Below are 11,490 nucleotides of genomic sequence, written 5' to 3' on the forward strand. Positions count from 1 at the left end.
TCTCAAAACAGAAACCAATCCAGAAGGAATTTCCATACATTATTTTAAGCACACTAAAAGTAGTGAAAGGGTAAAAACCATCTTATACAAATCTGTTATTTGTATCCAGCCATAACTTCACTTTTCTAAGAATAGCTTTGTTTCTGGGACACTGAACAATGTGGTTCTGGTAAATCCTGGAACTAAATACAACTACTAAAAAAATTTTAAAATTATATATAAATATATTAAAAAAATATTTATACACATATTTAATATATATATAAATATATATTTATACATATATTTAAAATAGATAAAAATATATACATTTATACATATATTTAAAAAAAATATATAAAATTAAACTTTTTAACCACATATGCCATTGGTTGTAGAGGCAGATGCTCCCAAATCAGTGTTAGTAATTAAAAAAAAAAAATTCACTACACATAAAAATGTGGCATTAAAAATTTTACACAAAGTTTTCATTTCAACTGTAAGTCTGGCATATTTAGATTCTAGAACTGAAGAAACTGCCCACTGCTGTAAAATCTAAGCATAATCTCCAGCTAGATATGAATTTTTGAAAAACAACTGTGTGATCTTCAGAAAAGAGACCAGTTTAAATCAATTACAGAAACAGAATGCCAATTTAAAACAAAGAAACAGAGGATACTGGAGTCAAAGCACTTGGAACCCAAGAAAGCCTTTTTTGTGCTTTTTGTAAGCCAGTCTCATGGAATCCTATTATTTTAAAAGGACACTCCAAAATACTGTGCAATTACTGAGTACATGGGGTTTGGATGTGGCTTTGAAGGGGGAAGGCTGCACACAGATAAAAAATGGAATTCCAATTAAACATTCCTCTGACATGGATGTTTATCAACAATCTCTTCTTGATGGCCTCACACTTTCACCTCTGGAACCAGCATTTTTAGCCCAATTTTTATTTACAAAAACATAACAAAACAAATATACAAAAGCTCTGGTCATTTATCCCACTATTAAGAATTCTTAAGAACTGCAGCACTATCAGCTTAATATGACCCAAAAAACAAGCTTGGTAGCAAAGAAGTCTCTGTCAAATCCAAGCATCTAATAAAACCTCTCAAATCAGGATTTCCCTTCCCTCCAAGAGCCACTTGCAGCAAGGTTTATTATCGAGCAGATTTCTGTTAAGTAGGCTGAAAATTGCAGGAAAACTTGGGGGATTCCAATCTTTTTTCCTTCATGTATGTCCATCAAGGCTCTAGGACCTACAAGAGGAGAAACTCCTTAAAGTTTTGAAGAGTTTAGGGTAGATCTCAGTACAGTTCATTCTAAACAAGTTTACTATCCTTAGAAAGTCTCACTTATACACTCTCCCATCTCTAGATTTTGGGCTCACTGGTTTCCAGCACAGCTTGAATGAGGGTACAAAGCACTGATTGCATGGACTCTAAAATCCATGGAGACTGGCAGCCAAGAAGGACCAAAAACCCCTTTAATCACCATCTCCTCTGTACCCATCACCTCAGTGGGAGAACTGTGGGATGGGCACAATCTACAGAGGAGTTCAACAGCCACCAAATGGAAAAAAATCAAAATTAGTTTGGCTCCTCAGAAGCAAGACACTCCATCCTGAGACAAAGCTGGAGCAAAGCAGGCTTTGCTAGTTCAATTATTCCTCAAATAGCTCCTCTTTAAAAGCTAAAAAAAGTCTTTCCAGAAGAGTACCAAAGCTGAGTGTGCCAGGTGGGAAACACACCATGACACAAGACAGCCATTTTAGGGCATCATCCCCACAAATGCATCTATAAAAATGCAGTTTGGGGATGCCAGAAATGGGCATCCACAAATATGTCAGCATCAATTCTAACAGACATGCAACAACAGTCTAAATAGAGCTAAGCAATGACAAACAACCCAAATTAGCCACCCACAAAAAAAAACCTCTACTCAGAAACTACTTCAAAGCATATGTTCCTTTGAACCAGCAATCTACAGGGCAAGCAAATGTGCTGCCTTAGAAAGGCTGCAAGGCAGCTTGTGGAACCCATTTTTGGGAGAAATACTGATCACCTAAACCCTGGCTTTCCAACAGGAAAACCAGCAACAAGCCACAACAGCTCAGGGAATTTTTGTTGGGAGCATTTTAAGGCTAACATGGCACTAAAGAAACTTTTAGGATGATTACTGCAGAAAAAAAAATTATGTCAGTTCTATTCTTTTTTTTTTCTTGAGAACAAAAGAAAAAATAATTTAAAACCCCACAGATTCAAGTACAGCAAACCTTAAATTTGTCTCTATCCACAGATTTAAGTATCTATTTAACTGTAGGTGCATGAATATTTCAATGCAACCATATTCCTGTGGAACAGCCCTGACAAAAGAAGCTTGATCAGCAGGCTCAATCAGAATCAGCAGGACTTAAATGTGTCCACATAACAAGGGATTAAAAAGGTACAGACAGGTTAAACTCACACTGGCAATAAAGCTGTCAAAAATGCACTCAATACTTTCAGGTGTCACACAGCTGCTTTTGTTCATCTGGTGTTTCTAGTGCTTATGAAATCTTTTCCTTTTAGGTAACTGAGAGATTCTGGTCCCATCCCCTCTCCTCACAGGCAGAAATGATGCCAGTGCAGCTATTTAGGAACTTTGGGTGGAAATAAAGCAGTTTCAATTTCATTTTTTGTGGAATTTTTTTTTTGCATGTTTATAGTCAGAGCATAAAATAAAGCTGTTCAGTGTCCTCACAAATACTATTTCAATATTACCTACAACAATGCAGTTATCCAGGAATTCAATGCTTTCAATGTTTGTCTCTTTCTTCCATATTTTACACCAATGGCCCAAGTCTGGTCTTCAGCTTCCTACTGACTAAGGGAAGCTGTTCATCAAGACACCCCTTACACTGACCTCTGCCTTTTACAAGGAGCTAAGGAGACAATTTAGAGATGCACTCAAGCATAAATACAGCTATTCTTAAAACAAAATGCTGAAATTAGAAAGTTCCTCCCTAAAAATTTCGTTCAGTTCTCAACTACTGCACATGCAGAAGATATAATAACCCTGTCTGCTGTAGCTTTATAATGAAATACTGTTATTTCTATTGTAATAACTTTACAATTAAAACAGAAATTGATTTCAAAAAATATCGATTTTCAAAGTGGAGTATCAAGCAAGGTAAAATTAAGAAACTCCCTTCAGTGAATTTTGTGTCTGGTAATTCTTTGCATTTCCAGAGGTTAGATAATGAAAAATGGTACAAGAATCACCAGAGAGTTTTAACAAAAGCTCTTCTACTATTCTGGACTGAAAGCCCAACATCTGCCACCTCAAACAGCAGCACTTTCAAGCAAGTAAGACTCCTACAGAAATCCTACTCTGGTGGTCAAGTACCCTGAAGAAGTGAAATACATCATGTCCAAACTCAGCCTTAAGGCTCAAATTCTTAATTAAAAAAAAAATTGCTTGGTTTAAAAGATCTAGATAGAAGTGATTTTAATTTGGTTTCTGAGTTCAGAAAATTTACTTTGGTCATTTTTTTCAAACTTCTTTGCAACACGAGGAATATTTCTTTAGGCTAACAGACTGATGGAATTTGCATACAAATACTAAAGAGAAAGGACCAAAAGGTTGAAGTTGTGAACCTGATTGCACCAAGTCATGAGCATCAGAATGTGCCTGGAGGTGCCCAATGCACCCTGGGCTCAGCATTCCCCTCTACTGGGATGGTCCAGACCGGTCCTGGCACAGGCACAGCAGCCTCAGCACTGCAGCATTGTCTGTGTGTCTGTCTGTCTGTGCACCCACAGGTTTGCAGGGCTGCCCACTGCTGATGGAGGTGATGTGGAACCATGTTCAGTGAAACAGTTCTCCACATGTCTGCTTGCAGATTCCAAGAGTAACAGCCATCACACTTACCCAGTTCTTCTCAGAGCAATTCCCAGTTTGGGCTGAGGCACAGCAGGGCAGCAATGCAAACCAAACCTTATTGCTCACTGGCACATGAATAAAAAGCTGTCAGAGGCCCAAAAGCCTCCTACCTGTGGGATGGGAGCAGCACAGGGCAATATGGCAAACACAGCACAGCCCTCACTGGTACTGCAGCTGTCCAGCTCCTTTTCCCATTTGTTCTACACAAACCACACCAGTGCAGAGAAACTCAACACCACAAGCACAGCTCAAGTGCAGATGAGGAGTTAACCACCAATACCTGTCCTAGAAGCCTTCCTTCAATGTCAGCCCTTTGCAAATTATCTGAGTTTCTCTGCCACAAAGGATTTTTCAAGAAATTCCAGTAAAGAGACTCCACCTAGATCAGCACCAAACTGGACAAAGGCAATGCACCAACCCAACACAGCTACAATTTAGATGTTTCAATAGATTACCAAACATGTTCCAACCAAAAATCTATTCTTTTCTGAAAACCCAACATCCCAGATTTCTCTGCAGGTCACTTTTAGAGCAGGTTATTTTATTTCTTCTTAGCCTGACAAGGTCTTTACAAGTCTTTTCTGATTTCTTCGACATCAAGTATTAAGTGAATTTTTTGCAAGACAGATTTTTGATTTTCCAGCTTCATGCAGCTGGTTAAGAAACTTTCATAAATTGTAAATTTTTAATTGAGGCAGGAGTTTTGAAGTTCTGGAAGAAAGCCAGGGCCAGAAAAAAGCCCAAAACAGTTTCTATAGAATTAAAGAGAGCATCATAATGATAAGCATTCTCATTATTTCTGGGAACAGAACAATGCAAGTGCTTTTGCCCAATTAGCTTTTCAACTTGCAGATGCCAAATGAGACTTATTTTTAAGATTTGCAAAACCATTTATTAAAGAAATTTCCATTATTTGGAAGAATGAGAAAACTTCAAAGCTCACCAAACTGAATCACTGCCTATTTTTGAGCACAAGATAAGGGAATAAATTAAGGCAAATTCTTGCAGAAAGAAGCTGTGTACCTGCTATCAAAGTTTAGGATTGAAGCAGCAGCCTGGGAGGCAGCATTTTCTCTGAATACAGAACACTACCATGACCTGTCTTACCTGTCAGAAAGATTTTTAACTGAAAAAATTACAACTATTCACCAAGCTTCTTCATAGCTAATTGAGATCAGTTTATCCAGACCCCAGCAGCTCTCTGTAAAGGCATCTGGTAATGGTTAGGATCACAAACAATCCCTTAAAAATTACAAACACACTCAGCAGACTGTCACAAGCACCACTCTGTTTCTTGCTCAACTGAACCACACCACCCAGCAGAAGCCTGGAAAGGCAGAAATCTCAGCAAATCCCTTCTCCCCACACACGAAGTGACATGGGGAGCATCCTCCTTGGTGGCACCCTGAGTGGTGGCTGCTGTGTCAGGCTGAGAAAAGGGGGACAAAAGACAAAGGCACAGCGGGGCTACAGCAGCAGCCTCAGCCTCTCCTCTGAGGTGAGCTGGCTCTGCAGGTGCTGCCTGGGGGAAGTTACCACAACAACAGCTCAGCACGATTCCCCTCCTGAAGCTGCTCCCAGTGATAAGCTGGTGCAAAACACTTCCTTCTAGGAAGCTGGTGAAAGAAAATCAATAAATACATGAAAAAAGACCAGATGCCCAACAGATGAGCAGAAGCTGCAGCCATTTACAGCCAATGCCCATCCTTCCACTGTTTCATTTTTCCCTTTAATACTTACTGCAAAAACCTCTTTATTACCAACCCTCACATTTCAACTCTTCCTACCCACCCCATGTAAACCTGGGCAGTGGAAGAGAGCAGGACAGATTAGGAGAAAAAACTTAAATCACTCCTTTGCTAGGAGTAACTCAAGGAATCTCTTTCAAAACTTCCATTTCCTGCTCCTTTACCACAATTTCCAAGCCCCATGAAATAATTAATGTTTTTTCACAGAGGAAGTGAGATCTTTTTTCAGCATTCTTCCCCAGGAACAACAACATTGAGCAGATTTCTCATCATGCTTTTCTGGATCTTTAAAGTATCCCTGACCCCAATTGCAAATAAGTAAAAATTTTTATACTTGTTTTTCCAAAGCCCATATTCACAAGTTAATCCTTAAATAAGAAATAATTACATCTAAAGGGTTTTAATTTGGAAATTTGTTATTAGTTGCTTGGAAATAATGTTCAGGCAAGTTCCTCTGTTCATGAGCTCCTACAGAATATTTTGACAGAGCACAGGAACAACTTTAGGGCCACATCCTTAAGGATTTCCCCTCTTCTTTAGAACACACGTGCCAAAATTATTCCCCTCTTTGCCAGCTTCTTTCCCCCAATTCTTTTGTGCTCATCTTCTCAAGGTGTTTCTGTTGTGAAGGGTCCAACCTGAAGATGAAAGCACTCAACAATAAGAACCTACAGAAAAAACCAGTTTTGAACTCTTGTACAACCTCACCATTATATAAAAAAGTTTAAAACAGTTACTCTAATCACTTATGTAATGACTTAAGCTACTTGTCACCACATTTAAAACTTCCCACCTTGCCCAAATTCTTTGCTGCCCATTACTCCTATTATTCCTAACCTGACTCATGTACATCAAAAATAAACATAATTTCTTCTCTGTGTTAAAGAGATGTTCCAGCATTATTTTGAAGGTTTTTAAGATACTCCCACTGTGATAGTGAGAGCCAGGGCTGCCAAATACTCCAGCTTGTAACAGGCTGTCAGCAGCAGTAAAAAAATCTCACTGCAATGCAAATAAAGGTGGCAGAATTTTGTTCCTCGGCCTGGTCCAGCTTGGAGAGAGCTCCCAGCCACTCACAGGCTCTTCTACCTGCTGCCCATTATCCTCTGGAGCTCTGGTTACATGCTTTTCCCTGTGACTCACTCAGTTCTTGGAACAGACACATCTCCTTGTTCACTGAGGAATGCTCAGCATGGAAGAGATGCAGCTGCCAACACCACACTGACAACAGCTCTGGACAACACCAGTTCATTACAGTAATGGTTGACTCCAGACCTCTGCTTTACACTGGGTTGGACCACAGAAAAAGGGGAAAAGAGAAGATGAGAAATAAGTTGAAAAAGCCTTATCAGCACAGGCAGCTTTCTGCATCTGTCTCTCAGCACTCCAGAATCCATTTTCCATGGAAGTTAACTTGCATCTGCCAAATGGCTGCAGAGGAGCTTTAACATCTTCACTTGCTCTGGCTTCTCTGTTTATTCTGCTCAGAAAAAAAACCAACCCACACATCCCTTGACACTTTGCTTTCAAGATGCAGTAAATAATTCAGGCTCAACACATGATTAAAAAACTTAGCAAGGAACTTTTTGTTATCCAAAGCTCTGTGTGTCCCACAAAGCTCTGTCCATGCTGCTGGCTTCATCTGTGGCATGAAAACACCTCTTAACCAAGGTGACTGCAGCAAAGCAACCACTCAGAAATGCCACAAGCCAAAGGCAAGCTTTTCTTGCTAAAATACATCTTTCTTATTTGCACTATCAAGGAAAAATATTCTTGTTCCTTTTCATTAGAGGACTTCTGCTGTGCACCCATACAAAGCACAGACTGTCCTGAACATGACTAAAAAACAAGCCCTGTAAATCAGTATTTATTTTTTTTTCCAAAACAAAAGCATAAATTCATTGATATTAAGACTGAGGTCCTTCAGTGGAATATCTGGTGAGTTTGAAACAGAAGTCCTAAAGCAGTATCAGGTGTTTAACTGAGGAAATTATTGGGTTCTCAAACAAAAAGCAAATGTTGCTGCACTTCCACCTTAGCTGAAGGTACAAATCATTTTAAGTCCATCTTAAATCATTACTGCTGCAAGCATTCCTTAACATTTTAACTGTAGATTGAAATTGTAAGTTAAAATTTACAAACAATAAAATCCAGCAACAGTCACTTGCTTACAAAATATAAATTTTAAACCAAGGAGTAGTGATTTATTTGATTTCATGAGGACAGCCTGAGAAGGGCTGCTTTTCTAAGCACACAAAGTTTGGTTTGCTAACTTAAGCAAGCAGGACAGCAAAAAAGGGCAGCCTAGTCATTGCCAAACTACAATTTACAGCCCAACTAGGTAAAATCCCAGTAAGGCTGCCATTTCACTCAAGAATCAGCTGTACATTGATTAAATTGGCATTTAGGAGACCTCTCTTCTCTCAGTTACCCAGGACTGGGGGATGCCCCAGTTCTTCAGGCAGTACTTGTGCATTTGCTGAACACAAAGTGCAGCCATTCCTGTCTCTGATGCTGGAAGACCCTGGAAATGCAGCCCACATTTTTTCAAATAAACATCAGTTAAAATTTATCACCATCATCCTCCAGACTGAAGACATGTAAGGCTGATTCTGCACTCTAATTTCCCCGTTAATCAAGGCAGTGGCAGATAATTTAAACCATGAACAATGGGAATGTTAAACAGTTTCTCCCTCTAGTATGTGTTTGCAATCTGTAACAGACGAGCTCGTTAGCATTGACTTAGAATGTTATGTAATGGCTGAGGTATTTGTAATAAAAACAGTCTATTTCTGTTAGCCTGTTCTTCATAGACATAAAAGCTGTCTTCATCTGATTTTTATTAGGACTTCATCTTCCTCTGCTCTTGATGCATTTTTTAAGACTCCTGTGCACTCCATTTTCATTTCACCAATGCTCAGTGTTATTTTCTCCCACGTCCTCACACGAATTCCAGTTTTTATTTTCACACTACTTTCACCCGTAAGCTTCCACTGGGTTTTGTAAAACCCAAACCCAAAAGACAATGAGAGCACGAAGCTGAGCAAAGGAAAAATTTCCTGCAGAGGATGAACCGGTTCTACCAGTAAAACACCACCAGCAGTGCTGTCATTACAAGCCCAGCATCCATCCTCAGCTAGTGGGAAGGTGCTGCATTTTCATGTGGTGGTTTTCCCTCTCAAACCCTCCACTACTGCAGGAGCCTCTGAAGAGAAGTGTTTTTCCTTCTCTCACATCCCAATCCACTACACAAGGGTTTACTCCTCTGTAAGAGCACACTGTGCAAAGCTTGAGCTCTTCTGTGAGATTTTCATCTCCTCATTTTATCCATACCACCCCTTATATGGTATTTATCCTACCCTCTCTCCACTCTCACATCCCTGCCATTCCCTAGCCTGGGAATCAGCCTGCAACAAAGCAATTCCCAGTCCTGCAGGATACCTGGCTGAAATGGGCCCCACAGACCAGAATCCTGCTCTGACTTCCATTCTTTCTCTTAACTGGCACCCAGCATTCATCCAGACAGCCCCAAACCCACAGGGAGCTCCCTCTGGAATTGCATCATCTCCCTCTTGCTCACTGGGGCCTGTTTCACTTTCCCAGGGACACAGGACCTATGGAAGGTGCATCCCATAAATCTCCAGCACTGGACCAGGAGCCCAAGTTAAAACTGGAGACTGATGTAACATTCTGCTCTACAAAAAACCAGGGCTCCCATTCTGGAAAGTCTAAATGAGAGCAAAGATATTATAAATTGCTACTAAACTGCCAAGACACAGGATATTTATATTACCAAGACTCACAGAAGCAACTGTATATTGAGTTATACATATTTCATGGCCTATTATCTACAAAAGCCAAGAACTTCATACAAGCACATCCACCCAGCAAGGCAGAGCTTGAGGTGGCACACAGAGCCTCAATCCTGGTCTCCAAGTGGCCTAAGAGAGAACCAAGCTCTCACTTCAGTTTAAAGAGTGACCTCTCAAGCCCACATCACCAAACCACCTCTGCACTGAACGCCTGTCCAACTCCCAAAACTTTGAGATTCTTTATTCTCAACCGAATGGTTGCAGAGTTGCAACAAAACACCACAAAATTAATGCAGAAGCAAAATTCTCTAGACTATAGAATTAAAAAAAAACCTGACAGGCACACTGAGCTCCTGGCAGTCAGTATTTAAGGTCAATCCTTTTGTTTCTCATACATGGACAAATGAGATCATGTCCTGTTTCCTGCCTCTTCAAAAGCAGTTTCTAGTCTGAGCAGAGCTCTTTAAGATGAGACACCAAGTAGGCCAGGTGCCTCACTGCACAAGGAATAAAACTATAAAAAAAATCACAGCCCCGTTCCTTCTGTTGGAAATATTGCTGTAATATAGCTATTTAATCCCAATAATCAGGGCAACAAGGAGAAACGGTCCTTCCTTGAAAATACTGACTTCAAGACCTTCCACCAAATAATATATTTACAGAACACCCACGTGAAACACAAAAAGGAAGAAAAACCACGATGCTCCATGTAGGGCCCAGCACCATGCTTTCTGCATGTCCCCTTCCTCAGCAAGAGGGCCCAAACTATTACCTTTTAGCCTGAAAATGATCTTTTAGCCTAAAAATCTTCAATCCCTGCATCCCTGGATGGTGCCCACTGCAGACCAGCTGCCTGAATTTCAGCCGTGTCATCTCAGCACGCTCACCCATCCTTTGAGCGCTATCCATGAGCGCACCCCCGGCTTGCCCACCCCGACCCCGGGAGCACAAACAATGCCTTCCTTCACTCAGCCCCGCACCGAACCACCCAAGAACCGCCTTTTACCGTAGGCGAGGAGTCAAAGAGCCCCGGATGCGGATTCCAAGTTGGAAAAGCGAGGCGCTCTGCCTCCAGCACCCGCAGGACAAGGCTGCGCTCCCCCCGCGCTCCTGCAGAGGAATCACAGCCGCGGAGTGAGCGCGAACGCGCGCAGGGCTCGGCGCCTTCCTCCGGGAAGCCCCAGAGAGAGAAAAGGAGGGAGAGAGAGGAGGGGAAGGGAGGAAGGAGCAGACCAAGCGCCGTTAAAAAAAGGAGAAAAGCGAGGGGCAAAAAGGAGAGCGGGAGAAGGAAGCAGCAGCCCCGCAGGAGCGGTCCCGGCACGGCCGCCTCTCCCGCCGGCCCCGGGCGCGGCCCGGGCCGTGCCCGGCGGGGCGCGGCCGGCCCCGAGCGCCAATGCAGGCGGCCCGGCGAACCCCGGCCCGGCCGCCCGGCGCCGCCGCCCGCCCCGCTCCGTCCGGCGGCGGTGCCGGGCCCGGGGCGCCCCTCACCCGCCGGCCGCGGGCCCGCCCGGGCGGAAGCCGCCCCCGCCCGGGGCCATGCGGCGCAGGCCGCCCGCCCGCTCCTGCCGGCGCCGTGCCGCCACGCGAGCCCGCGCTCCGCCGCGGTGAAGCGGAGGAGCCCCGCCGCTTACCGGGCGCGCTGGGCGGCGCTCGGCTGCCCGCGGGTCCCGGTGCCGGCGGGGCCGCTGCCTCTCCCGGCGCCGCCGCTTCGGCCGCTCGCACACAGGGGCCAAGATGGCGGGCGGCCAAGCCGGGCGCCAACGACGTCTGACGTCACCGCGCACAGCGCGAGCGGCCGGCCCCGCCCCCACGCCGTCGGTCACGTGACAGCGCCGTGCCGCAGTCGCGCGGGCTCCCGGGGACAGGAGCGCCCCCTGGCGGCGCGGGGCGGAGGGCGGGGCCGGGCGGAACCGGCCCTGTCCCGGTTCTGACCCGTTCTGTCCTGGTTCCTATCTCTGTTCCCATCCCGGTCCTGTCCCGCTTCTGTCCCGGTTCTATCCCGGTTCTGTCCCGGCCCCATCCCGGTT

The 11,490-nt window shown here is 43.6% G+C and overlaps 1 protein-coding gene across 13 annotated transcripts in view; it reads right to left on the reverse strand.

Moving 5' to 3' along the window:
• PRRC2C (proline rich coiled-coil 2C) overlaps nucleotides 1-11,251 on the reverse strand; it is a 70,106-nt gene extending 58,855 nt beyond the window's left edge. For 12 of the 13 annotated variants that reach the window (XM_071435731.1, XM_071435735.1, XM_071435742.1 and 9 more), the window contains exon 1: nucleotides 11,095-11,251. The gene's annotated coding sequence lies outside the window, so the exon portion shown is untranslated. Of the gene's footprint in view, nucleotides 1-10,469; nucleotides 10,709-11,094 lie in introns of those variants that run through there. The other variant, XM_071435730.1, reaches the window with a different exon arrangement.
• Nucleotides 11,252-11,490: the final 239 nt, after the last annotated feature.

This window comes from Agelaius tricolor, unplaced genomic scaffold (genome assembly GCF_023055355.1).
Source record: "Agelaius tricolor isolate 1412-34295 unplaced genomic scaffold, bAgeTri1.0.p SCAF_11, whole genome shotgun sequence".
In the NCBI taxonomy this organism is placed as follows: domain Eukaryota; kingdom Metazoa; phylum Chordata; class Aves; order Passeriformes; family Icteridae; genus Agelaius; species Agelaius tricolor.